Raw genomic sequence first — 13,675 nt, 5'->3', positions numbered from 1 at the left:
GAGCTGGAGCCCTGTGTGCTGGGACAGGAGCTGCTGGGCTGCAGCTTTCCCCCTGCCTGGCTGGGCGTGTGGTGTCTAGCACATGTCCCTATGACCTCTGCCACTTTCTTGAACTACCCGATGTCAGGAGAGGCAGGGGCAGAAGGAGGAGCCACTGGAGATGGTGGGAGCTGAGCAGTACCTAGGTGGCTGCAGCCACACCGGGAGCGGCCCCACTGGAGCAGTGGGACTACTGGCCAGGGCTATTGGCAGGCACAGGCAGGGCCCTTCCAGCCCTAATGTCTATGAAATTTGTGAAACATCAGTGGTACATCCAACATGGCCATCAGCCACCACCAATTCCCCAACAAGTACCATAAAAAGCAGGGGAAGGGGCAAAATATGGCCTGCAGGCCTGATCCAGCCTACCAACTGATTGGATCTTGCCTGCAGGTGGGTGGCCCCCCCATTGACTGTATCCAGCCAGTGGCTGTCCTGCAGTGCTGCATATGGAGCTGAACCCTGTCCATTCCCACCTCAGAAGATCATTGAGTCCAGCCCCCAAGGGAAGTAAACACAGTACTAGCAACCAGTTTGGAGAGTGTAGGGCAGTTGCGGCCCAAACAGGGGAGTTTTGTGAGAGAGGGGCATGGTCTGGTTGACTGAAATGGACTGTCCTTTTCTGAAAAACCCCCAAAACTGATCAGGGCTGAGTGAGCTCTGGCTGCTGCTGGCAGAAAGGTAACAACTCTATCCAGAGTCCCAGAAACTGAAAGAGGTTGAAGGGAATTTTAATAACTTTTCTCTCAACAAGAGAAGCATGTCTTGTTCTGGGTGCCTGACACCCAGGGAGAAAGAAATATAATACAAGTGCATTAGATCCAGGTGGATGCAGGCAGACTCAGTTTGCTCTGAAAGCAGATCTCAGAGGTTTGAATAGCCCCAATAAGAGGGCGATGGATCCTGTGTAAGCTGGACTTTCAGGTACAAATGTCAAGAACTGGCACTTAATGAGGAATGTCTTGTATTAGAAAACTTGTCTAACTTTATCCATGAATGTTGCGTGCCACCCCTGGCTGGAGGGGCACAGCAACCACCCACAGATGGCAGCAGGGGTGTGGCATCAGCAAGTGGAGACCTTTTGCAGGTGGTTGCAGCAGTGTTGGTGGCAAGGGGCAGGAGATGGCAACTGGCGACCACCCACAGATGCTGCCGGCAGCATTGGTAGCGGCCAGCAGTGATTGGTGATCGCCCGCAGATGCCACCGGCAGTGTTGGCAGCAAGGGGGGGGGGGGGGGGGGGGGAAAAAAAGAGAAGAGGCCAACGCTGACCACCTGCAGGCACTGCCAGCAGCATCGACGGAGGCCAACCTCAAGGGATGCACGTGCACCCCCTGCGTGTCACCAGTGACTATCCCAACCAGGTGTGAATAGATTTCATAGACATTAGCAGCTGGAAGAGACCTCAAGAGATCATTGGGTCTGGCCCCCTCGCCATAGTTGGGAAGTCAGCTGGGATCAAGTGACCCCAGCAAGAAATATATCCACCTGTTTTCTGAAGGAGTCCAGAGAAGGTGCTTGCACCACCTCTGGAGGGAGTTTGTTCAGACCCTGGACACACGACCGTAAAGAACTTTTTTCTTATATCCAGTCTAAATCGGCTTTCCTGGAGTTTATGGCTGTTAGACCTTGTTGTATCCCAGGTGTTCTCCCAGGTCCTGATGTACCCCCTCTTATGTAATTGTAGGCTGCCACCAAGTCCCTCTCTTCTCCAGACTGAAGAGTCCCAAGTCCCTCAGCCTCTCCTCATATGGCCTTCCCTCCAGGCCATGGATCACGAGTGGCTCTCCTCTGACTCTCTCAAATTTCTCCACATCCTTCCTGAAGTGTGGGGCCCAATACTAGATGCAGTACTCCAGCTGTGGTCTCACCAGGGCCAAGTAAAGTGGGAGGATGACTTCCCTGGTTTTGCTTGAGATGCATCAATTGATGCACGCCAGGGTTTGGTTTGGTTTGCTTTGCTTTGCGAGCCACGACATCACATTGATGGCTCATATTCATCTTGTGGTCAGTCAAGACCGCCGAATCCCTTTCGGTTGCAGTGCTAGCGAGTGTAGCACTGCCGAGCCTGTAAGTGTGCTGGGTGTTTTTCCTACCGAGGTGCAGCACCTTACACTTCTCTGCATTGAAGGTCATTAGTTTTTGGTCAGCCCACCTTGAGAGAGTGGGCAAGTTGGCCTGTATCCCTAGCCTGTTCTGTGGTATGACCGCCCCCCCCATAATTTGGTATCATCCACGAACTTGACAAGTTCATATCCGATTCCCATATCCAGATCATTAATGAAGATGTTAAAGAGTACCGCCCCAAGTACCAAGCTCTGAGGGACTCCACTAGTCACCCTGTGTCACATTGATTTGCTCCCTTCAACTAGTACTCTTTGGGTCTGACCCTGTAGCCAGTTGCCTAGCCATCAGACCACATGATGATCAAGGCCACAGTTCCCCAGCTTAACCATGAGGACATCATGGGGAACTAAGTCAAAGGTCTTGGAGTCCAGGTATATGATGTCCACATCATCTTCCTTGTCCAGGGCCCATGTTACCTGGTCATAGAAGGTGATGAGGTTGGTTAGACATGACCTGCCAGTCACAAAGCCAAGTTGGCTGGCATTCAGAAGGTTGCCTTCTGTCAATCTGGTGTTGATGGATCCCTTGACAGCTGTCTCAAGGATTTTTCCAGGGACAGATATAAGACTGATTGGTCTATAGTTCCTCAGATTATCTTTCCTCCCTTTCTTGTAGATAGGGACATCTCTCTGCCAAGGGGGATGCAATGATGCCTGCCAGTCAAGACTCTTGGGTGCATTCTGTCTGGGCCTGTGGAGTTATGAATGTCCAGTTCCTCAGTGTTCCCTCATCTGGTCCAAATCAATTTTAGGCCCGTCACCTGCTCCTGGGTTGGTCTGGGCCATTCATGACAGTGTGATCCTCCTGGGGAGGTGAAAAACTGATGCAAAAAAGTCATTTAGGAGATTGACCCTTTCTTGGGCATCAGAAGTCAGTTGCCCCGTTAGGTCTCTCAGGGGCCCAATGCTATCCTTGTTTTTCTTCCGACTTCCCACATACCTGAAGAAGGACTTCTTGTTGTCCATGATTCCCATAGCTAGCCTAAGTTCCGTTTGTGCCTTGGCTTTCCTCGACTGCTCTTTACAGGTGCGGGTGAGTGCAGAGTAATTCTCTTTGGTAATACTTCCTGTTTTCCAGCTGGTGTAGGCTGCTTTTTTGAGCTTAATGAGGTCCAAGAGTTCCTTATTCAGCCATGGGTGCTTTCTTGCCCGTTGACTGCATTTCTTGTAAGATGGTATGGCTTTACCCTGTGCTTCAGTTTCATAGTTGGTAGGGTCGGAAGGGACCTAAGGAGATCATCTAGTCCAACCCCCTGCTGTGGCAGGAAAGAGTACTGGTCAAACAACCCTGGCCAGATGTTCATCCAGCCTTTTTAAAAAAAAAAAAAAAAAGACCCCCAGGGTAGGAGCCAGCACTACTTCTTTTGGAAGTTGGTTCCAGGTCCCAGCCACCCTGACAGCGAAATAGAGCTTCCTAATGTCTAGCCTGAAACTACCCTCTGCTAGCTTGTGTGTTGTTTCTTGTAACTCCCGGGATTGCTCAGGGGAACAGGGACTCTCCCAATGCCTACTGGTCCCCCTTGACTAGTTTGTAGACTGCCACTAGATCCCCTCAGCTTTCTCTTTTGGAGGCTGAACAGGTTCAGGTCCCTCAGCCTCTCCTCATAGGGCCTGCCCTGCTGACCCCTGATCGTGAGGGTGGCCCTCCTTTGGATCCTCTCCATATTGGCCACATCCCTCCTGAAGTGCAGTGCCCAGAACTGGACGCAGTACTCCAGCTGCGGCCTGACCAGTGTCACATAGAAGGGAAGGATCACCTCCTTGGACCTGCTTGAGATGCATCTGTGGATACACGACAAGGTATGGTTGGCCTTCCTGACCACATCCCTACACTGTCGGCCCATATTCATTGTGGCATAAATGATGACTCCAAGATCCTTTTCTGTCTCAACACTGGTGAGAAGGGAATTTCCCAGCCTGTAGGTGTGCCGCTGGTTCTTCCTCCCCAGGTGCATTACCCTGCACTTGTCAGTGTTGAACCCGATCCTGTTCTCTTCGGCCCACCCCTGTAACCTGTCTAGATCCACTTGCAGCCTGTTTCTTCCTACTAGCGTACCCACTTCACCCCACATCTTAGTGTCATCTGTGAACTTGAACAGGGTGCTTTCTACCCTCTTGTCCAAGTCACTGATGAAGATGTTGAATAGTGCAGGCCTGAGGACCGAGCCCTGGGAACCCCACAGCCCACATCCATCCAGGTCGAGTAAGACCCATCCACCACCACCCTCTGGGTGCGGCCCTCCAGCCAGTTAGTGACCCATCTGACTGTGTAGGTATCAACACCACTGTCTCCTAGTTTCTTACTGAGAATGGGGTGAAAGACCATGTTGAAGGCCTTCCTGAAGTCCAGAAAGACTATATCCACTGCAACACCTCCATCCAAGGACTTGGTGACCTGGTCATAGAAGGCCACCAGGTTAGTTTGACAAGACCTGCCCCTAATGAACCCGTGCTGGTTGCCCCTGAGCATAACCTCCCCTGCTGGCCCTTCCTGGACATGTGCCAGGATAATTCTTTTGAAAAGCTTCCCCAGGACTGAGGTAAGGCTCACGGGCCTATAGTTTCCTGGGTCCTCCTTCCTCCCTTTTTTGAAGATGGGGGACCACATTGGCCCTTTTCCAGTCCTCCAGCACATTGCCCGAGCGTCATGAGTGCTTGTAGAGCTGTGTCAGAGGTCCTGCAATGACCCCTGCTAATTCCTTCAGCACTCTGGGGTGGAGATCATCAGGACCTGCAGATTTAAATACATTTAGTCCCTCCAGAAGTTCCCTGACAAGGTCCTCATTAACCCTAGGCCTGGGTGTGCCACCCACAGGGCCCTCAGGGGAGCCAGTGGGGGAGATATCTGGGTCCCTCCTCAGAAATACGGAGGCAAAGAAATTGTTGAATATGTCAGCTTTACCATCAGGTGAGATGACCAGATTTCCTAGCATGTCCTGCAGAGGCCCCATGTTACTTGGCACCTTCTTTTGCCCCCCTATGTATTTGAAAAAGGACTTCTTAAAAACATAATCCTTGACCCAGATCAAGGACAACAAGAAGTAACCAATCCTGGTGTACTTCCTTTTCAGAGGGGGAAGGGAAGGGGGGGCAGGGCATGGCCTCTAATTGCCCGACTGACCAATTCTCTGTTTGCAAAAGAAGTCAGCTTTCCCAAAAAGTTAAGGACTTCTGATTTATTGCTGGGTTTGTCTGCTTTTTGGTGAACTAAGATGATGACCAATTTGTGGCTGCTGTCACTAAGTTTCCCCTCAATCTGCAGATCACCACGGATAAAAGGAGAAATTACATTATCAGTGTAACATGGTGAGGTCCTTAGGGATGGCTGTGTTACCCCTAGGGCTCCTTAACCGTGCCAATCTTGCCCAACAGGCACCCTCTATTTTTCCCGCCACATCTTGCTGGTGCTATTAATATAGGGAGGCTGCCCTTGATCTTTTATGTTTGGACGTGGTCTTGCTGGATCCTACTGAACCCTGGGGTTCGTAGACCCCTTGGCGTCCTGCTTCATGGTGGATATCTCCTGAGACTCTCTCAGCCCTCTGAGCTATATGTGTGGCTCCAAACCGCACCCTTACCACATCCTAAGCCTTGCAGATGGTACTGATGTTGTCTTGTCTAGGCCTTGCTATAATTTGGCCCCCTTTGTCCTGCCTGGGCTCTCTGCAGCCCTGTTTCTGCGCCTCACTGGTGCTGGGGTCCCCATGAGGTAGTGGGCCCCCAAAGAGGCCTCATCCAAACCACCCATGTTATAAAACAGCAAACAAAACATGAGCCGCTGGGCTATAACAGAACACCAAAGTTCAGGGTGTGCTCTGCCCCTTTAAAAGAGTACAACTTTTTCCTTGGTACTAAGTGCCTAGTAGGCAAGGGTACCTTGTGGGCTCCTGGAGCCCAATTAGCCCTAAGGGCAGTGTACCTGACAGTTGATGCACCTCTAGTCCATTGCTCCCTGGAGGCTCCTTCCCCTTCAGCTGCTAGCAGGAAACTGAACTGCCTAGTCCCAGCCCTAGGGTTTATATGGGCCTAGGGCCCTGCCTCTTCCGGCCAGCTAACCAGGTGCAGGTGTGGCCAATTTTCTCATTAGTTGATTGTCATAGTAACCTGCACCTGGGCTCTCGTCTGGCTCTTTAGGCTCTCTCCCCAGGCAATTTCTGCTCTTAGAGGAGCAGGCACCTTAGTGCCCTGCGACAACCAGCTATAGGCTTTTTTTGGTCATTGTAGTCAATAATTTTTCAGCTGCATGTCCAGAGCACCCTGGCAAGCATAGTTCGGGTCCCCATGCCCCACCACTGGCCCGAGCCCATGGGAGACTACAGGTCCTAGCAAGCAATGGGAGGGAGAAGCGGCACCACGTTCAACAACAAAGGGACCGTTACCAGCTCCTGATGCTGCTGCCATGGCAATGCTATGTGCACAGCAGATGCCTGAGCACTGGGGCTGCCTTGGAGAGGGGCTGCACGCAGGTGAGATAAGGCACTGCACAAGGGATATGCTGCTCCTCCAGGCACTGGACATTTTTGTAAAAGCAGCTTTTCCCCAGCAGCTGCAGGAGCTCAGTTGTGCGGGGCCTCCCAGCGCTGAGGCAGCAGTGTGCTCTGGGGCTCCAAATGTGTCCGGTGCCACTGTCCATGCGAGGGTCCAGCCCAATCACCCAGGATGGCAGCACAGGCTGCATGGGGGTAGGCTGGTGGGTAGGAGCTGTGGGTGAGGGGGTGATGTGTGTGGGAATAAGGCAGTCACCACCTTCCTCATCAAGAGCTGGAGCAGGCAAGAGGCATATGTGCATTATAAATGCAAAACAACCACCGAAAAAGCTTTATTTATATCAGTCATTTAAAATTCCTTGCACTATTACTAAATATCAGTTATTGGATCAGCATTGCCTGATACAGTTGATTAATCATTGACTATCAGTATCAGCCAAGAAAATCTTTATTGTTACACCTCTAATACCAGCTAACTAGATCAGGGGTGAATAATTATTTCTTCTGGAGGGCCGTTTAACAAGTTCTGGTGAGCTGTCAAGTGCTACAAAGGTACACCCCTTGTCAAAACTGCTAAGCCCCACCCCTTGACAGGTGCCCCACCCCCTGGTTGCCATCTTGGGACTGGGAGTCCTGCCCCTAACCCTGGACCTTTGCCACTGGAAGTCCCTTCCCTTGCCCCAGTAGTACTCTTTTTGGAAGGGGGGTTTGCCATCTTGAAGCCAGAAGTCCTGTCCTGCCACATGGTCCATGACATAACAAGGCCCAACCACCCAACACCAAACCTAGCCTCCACATTGATCCCAGAATCCCCTTCTCCCATCAAATGGTCACTGACATCGGAAAGTCCATCCCTTGACTGGGAAACACTGCCTCTCCACAGGGCCCTGGGGCCCCAGAAGTGCTGCCCTCTAGACCATGAGGCATAGGCATGACCTATCAGGTAGCGAGGAATTGTGACCCCCTCTAACAACCTGCCCCATTGCCCTTAAGCAATCTGTGGAGGTTTCAGGGACATCAAATCTCCCCAAGAATGATGCCAAACCAACTGAGTCAAGGGCCACGCACATAAAATCTTTCAGAAGAAATCATTTTAACAAAGTATGGATAAAAAACAAATCATATACTAAAATCAAATCTATTATATTTTAATTTTATTAAAAAAAAACTTGGTCCTAATTTGTGTGCATTTGAGTAATATATATAGAGGTGATTGCATAATAGCTCAAAATAAAGTCTTACTCTTGTATATAGTGATACTGTGTGTGGGGGGTAGGGAGGTGTATGTGGGGGAGTGTGGGATGTGTGGCTGTGGGGTGGATGTGTGTGCGGTGGGATGTTGGGGGGGTGGGGTGGGACTATGGGTGGCATAAGGGTATGGTGGGGTATATGGAGAGGTGTGGTGTGTAGGGAGAGGTGTAAGGGTATGGTGGATGTGTAGGGGGGGTACGGTGGGGTGTGCACGTGTGGGGGACTGCCTGACCATTAGATCCTGAGAGCTGGATGGGGGTGGGTGGGGGGAAGGAGAGGCAGGGGTTGCATATAGCAGACTTTGCCCAGGCGGTGCAGATGCATTCTGCCCCCACTTCCCTCTGGGCTGCAGCTGCTCCCTAGCATTCCACGTGGGGCCAAGCCCTGCCCACTTCCACACAGGGCAGCCTGCCCCATACTCCTGCCTGCAAGCGCCCTTCACTCCCTCCTACAGCCGCCCCAGCCACAGTCTGGCCACAGCCCTGGCCAGTGCACACAGCACCCTGGAGGGGCTACCTTCCCCACACTCAGCAGCTGGCAGCTGCTGATCATGTCAGGCTGGCAGAGTGGGTGGAAGGCAGCCTGGAGCTGCAGCCCTGCACACTGAGACAGGAGCCCCCAGCTGCTGCTTCCCCCCTGTCCACTACTGCTTCCCTTCTGCCTGCCACTGCTTCCTGTCCCTACTTGCTGCCTAGATCACTACAGCATGGTCAGGAGAAGGAGCCACAGGAGACGGGAAGCCGAGCAGTTCCCTGGGTGACTGCAGTAGTGGCAGCAGCATCCCCACCTGGAAGCTGTGTGCACTAACGGGGGCCAGGGCGGGGGCTGGGACCCTTCAGCAAGTGGGGGTGGGAGCCTGGCATGCACTGCCCCAGGCAGAAATGGGCAGGGCTTGGCCCCATACAGAGAGCAGCAGGGGCAGCTGTGGGCTGGATACAATGTATTGTTGGGCACCTACCCACAGGCTGAATACAATCAGCCGGTAAGGCAAATCTGGCCCACCCCTGACCTAGATGGTTCACTAAAAGATACTGCCCTAAGAAATTCTAGTCTCTCAAAAAAAACTAAGCATTAGGACCTTAAACAGAGTGGAAGTATCCAGATGCAGCTAGCTTTTTTTCTTTTTGGTTTCTTTTCTGTTTCCCTTTTACAGATTCAGAATATGAGGAGTTCTCAGGAATGGTGCAGTTGGTTTGTGGTTTCTTTACCACATGGGAGCAATATAATGTATAGGAGTTAGGTAGCCTGTTGCTTGTGACAAATAATTTTTAAAATGTCCAAAATTATCAACCATTTTTATTACAACAGCAATCAATAAAAAGCTTACAAGGAAGACAGTAAAAATGTTATATATATTGGGAACCCCTAGCATACACTATGCATGCCTGTCAGAGCACAGTTCTCCATAAAGGATTTTTTTGGAGAGTCCACCGTCATATATCCTGACCATGTGGTCAGACCAACTTAGTTATTCTCTCAGAAGCACAGCACCTATACTTGGTATATTTACTCACCAGTGTTCTTTAGTACTTGAACGTCTATCCTGTCATCATATTTTCTTTATTTTTTTCAGCCAACCTCAATGGCAATGATTTAGCTTCTTGACAAGATAGTGGTGGGTTGTCCATGATTACTATATTCTTCTTCTTCTTTCATATGACATTCTAGGATCACACCATTCATAAATTAATATCTAAATTTGATAGCCATTTGACTGATTCAGAGCTAACTGTATAGATTGATTTTAGATTGCCATTAAATGATCTAACTGGGCAATCATTCACAACATGTTGCACCATCTGAAAAACCGCACTGTAGTCTCAACCCAGACTCTCTTTGGTTCCCCATTTATGGAGTAGGTGTCCACATTTTCCATGAAGTGTCTGGATGTGATTCAGGGAGGACCGTATCTTTCTTGGTAGGTCAAATCCTGCTTGGGGGATTATAGGGTTGCTACCGATGTATTTCTGTGGCAAGTTGGTATTTGCCCAGGCTTCCCTCCATTGTTCTTCACTGCTTTTATCATCATAGAGCTTCTTGGTGTATTTCCAGAAAGGTTTTCTAGATTTGAGCCCATCTGGTGGTGGCATGATTATGTCGTTGTTGATTGGGAGGTTTGGGTTACTGATGGACTTATGGTATTCCCTCATGCATGCGGCATCATGGCAGAACTGTGGGGGAGCAACGTTCACTAGGACTGGAAGCCATGGCAATAGTGTACTTTTTAGCATTCCTGATATAATCCACATAGGTGCATTTAACTGTGTATCAACAACCTTTTGCGCATGCTTTTGTTCCAGACAGGGAAGCAATATTCTGCTGCAGTATGCTAGAGTGGCCGTTCAAAGCATGGTTGCATTTGCTCCCCATGCTGTTCCAGCCAGTTTATGCACAAGGTTAACTCATCCTTTCATTTTTTAGCAACATTCCATAGATGTTCACAAAAGGTGAGGCTCTGATCAAGAGTTACGCCAAGGTATTTTGGGAACTTCTCATGCTTAACCTCTTCTCCACAAAAAGTGATGGCGAGTTTCTGGTCTGTGTGTTGTTTAGGTGAAATGATGTGACTGTCAGTCTGGGCACAGTCTCCAACACACAAAATATACTTTAAGAAACTTGAGGTCTTCACAAAGATCTGTCTGGATCAGCATTCCCCCTAAGTTTTATGGTGTGCGCGGCTGCACAGGCGCACTCATGCCACGCTGCCAGGCGTACCTGCATGGCTGTGCAAGCCGCACAGCTTAGCGGGAACACTGGTCTGGACTTCAGCGTGGGTTCTTCTTTGAGTAGCAAGTGCCAAGTCATTGGCATAGCCAAATTTCTGGCTGGTGGTGACAGGAAGATCACTTACGTATACGCTAAAAAGTGCTCGTGCATTGATTGCCATATGGAAAGTAAGGAGATCAGGACTGTCATCTTGTCTTCAGAGTTATATCTCTACTGTATCAAAGACATTAAACTAATCTTCCAGGGTCATACTAGCTTTAGCAGTTCTCTTCAAAGCTTCATAATCAATATGAGACTTCAAATGAGAGAGTACTACCCAGTAGGTGTGTGCGAAGCAAGTCCTATTTGATTTGGATTCAGCCCAAATCAGGGACAGTGATTCGATTTGTTGAACCGTCCCTGATTCGATTCAGCTGAATTCAAATCTGAAGATTCGATGTTGATTCAGAGAATTAGCAATTTGAACATAGACACATCTTTAAAAGTTTTTTCTACGTACCTTGAGGTAGCAGGCGCAGCAAGTGTTCACTGCAATACATGGAGTGTCACACAAGAGCGAGGGGGACCCTCCATGTGCTTGGCGGCGAACCTGGAAGTGGACCAGAATTACTTTCAGCCCACTTCCAGGTCTGCTGGGGAACGTGCTGGGCCCCGCCCCACTCCAGGTCTGCCGGGAAGTACACTGGACCCCCCCCCCCAACATCCCCCTGGTTCAGCAGTTGGCTGCAGGAGGACCCTGGGTGTCCACCCAGACCCAGGAGGCACCAGTCACTGAGTTGGGGAAGTGCGGGGGGGGCCCCCCCAGTGTGCTCTCCGGCAGACCCAGAAGTGGACCAGAAGTGCCTCTGGTCCACTTCTGGGTCTGCTGCCAAGCACACTGGGGAGCCCCCGCACTTCTGTGGACCACTCCAAATTGAATCAGGGACCGAAGCTTTGCACAGCCCTACTACCCAGGTCTGCAACTTGACCCATACATATTCTAGTACTGATGGTCTGTGATGTAGGAGTTAGTAGAAGGAGGCTAGAGACTTTTGTCTTTTTAAGATTAAAAGTCCATCCAAAATATGATCATGCAGCTATAAAGTGATCCACAATGACTTGCATATTTTCTTGGGAATGAGTAACTAAAGACCAGTCAGTGAACAGAAGTTTGCACAGAAGTTTTGCTCATAGTCATCTGGAATTAAACAGATTTCTGTCAATCCTGAAACTGATACATATATCAAAATCATGGAATTCAACAAGAAGCACAACAGCAAGCAAAACAATGATTAGGGTGGGGAGTGAGGAGACAGCCTTTTTTACAAAGTTTTTTAACCAGAAATGAATGGGAGATTCATTCATTTTCCATTAGTCTTGTTATTATATCATTAAATTGTCTAATTATAACAATGGATTTGTCAGAGCAACCAGTCTCACATAGAAACTTCCATAAACCTTCTCTGCTGACAGTGTCAGATGCCTTTGAAAGGTTAATGAAGACACGGTAGAGGTCAATGTTCTGCATTCTGTATTTCTCCTGTATTTGCTGTGCTGCAAAGATCATGTCTATTATTCCTTTCTCTTTGAAATCAGGTTGACTGTCAGGCAAAAAAAATTCTCAGCTATGAGAATAGCTATGAGCTATGTGGCAAGTAAAGAGGTTGGCATGATTCTAACAAGAATCTTGCCAGCAGCCAACAGTATGGAGATTCCCTGGTAACTATCCCATATTAAATGATTATCCTTCCTTTAATATACACACATTCTAAGCATTCTTAAGGAATCACCTTTTTATATCTCATCACCTACGAGATGATGGATTCAGTTTTTCCCACCAGTTATGCAGATCTGAGCTGCAATGACATCAGAACCAGGTACTTTGCCATTTGAGAGCCAAGTAAGTTCAGGTAAAAGAATTTCATTGGGCATACTGGATGCCAGTATGTTGAGATTCCTTGCTGATCAGGCTTTTAGAGTGGTCAATCCACCTTTCTAGAATTCTGTTCTTCTCAATCAGAAGGGTGTTTCTATTTAAACTCATAATAAGTATTACCTCCATTATAGGTGCTTGGTAGTTTGGCGACTGATAAAAGAGACAAGAGACTGGTCTACAACCTGACCTTTTATTATTTACACTCCAAAGCAAAAGAATAAAGACGTATCCCAGTGTCTACCTGGCTACTGGTAACATTGCAATAGAACAGGAGTGTCAAACCGTTTTGAATGTGAGGCCGGATCATGAACTTTTATCACCCAGTGGGCCGGCAAGCCATATTCAAACACCCTCTGTCCTGGGCCAGAGAGATCCTGCCTGTGTAGCCCTACTGCACCTGCCTGTTACTGCAAGGTTCATGGCAGCTGGTGGTGGGCAGGGGCAAGAGGGACCCATTCTGCATCCAGCCAGCTACTGCCCCAGAGACTGAATTGGAGAAATAACTAGCTCCACATCTCCATCCCCCGAGCGGCGCAGCCCCACGAGCCGGCGCTGCCTGAGCAGGGCTGGAGCGAGGTAACAGCTGCACCGCAGCCCCTCATCTGCCCGCCCTCACAGCCCTGCTCACTGTGGTGCCCAGCCACCTGCGCACGCAGCCCCAGTGGCCTCAGCACTGAATAGAAGGTCTCAACTATACCATATGGGGAGACGCAGGAGAGAGGAGGGTAGCATACAGGCTTCTTTGGCTTCCTCAGTGCTCCAGTTTTCCACATAGTCTATACCCTAATTGCTTTATTTAAATTTATTTGTTTCACTGAGATTTTGGGAACCTGACTGGATCATTTTTTCTATGGTCTTGGAAAGCATCAATTAGATGGGACATATCCTTGTGAAAATTACAGTTTTTGGAAGGAAAGATTTTTATCTCCTTCCTGCACCATCTTTGAATGGTGCTTGCTACCATCCTGGGGTTTTTTTCACCTTGGTTTATGGTCTTCACTAAAAAAGGCTGTTTTCTTTTCACAAGTTACCTGAGAAACTCAACAAAATAGACAGTATTTTTATAGAAAAACTACATCAAATACATTTACTTACATCAATCACTACTACTACTATTTTTACTAAACTATA

This window comes from Alligator mississippiensis, chromosome 3 (assembly GCF_030867095.1).
Source record: "Alligator mississippiensis isolate rAllMis1 chromosome 3, rAllMis1, whole genome shotgun sequence".
In the NCBI taxonomy this organism is placed as follows: Eukaryota; Metazoa; Chordata; order Crocodylia; family Alligatoridae; genus Alligator; species Alligator mississippiensis.
This window is presented reverse-complemented; position numbering follows the sequence as displayed.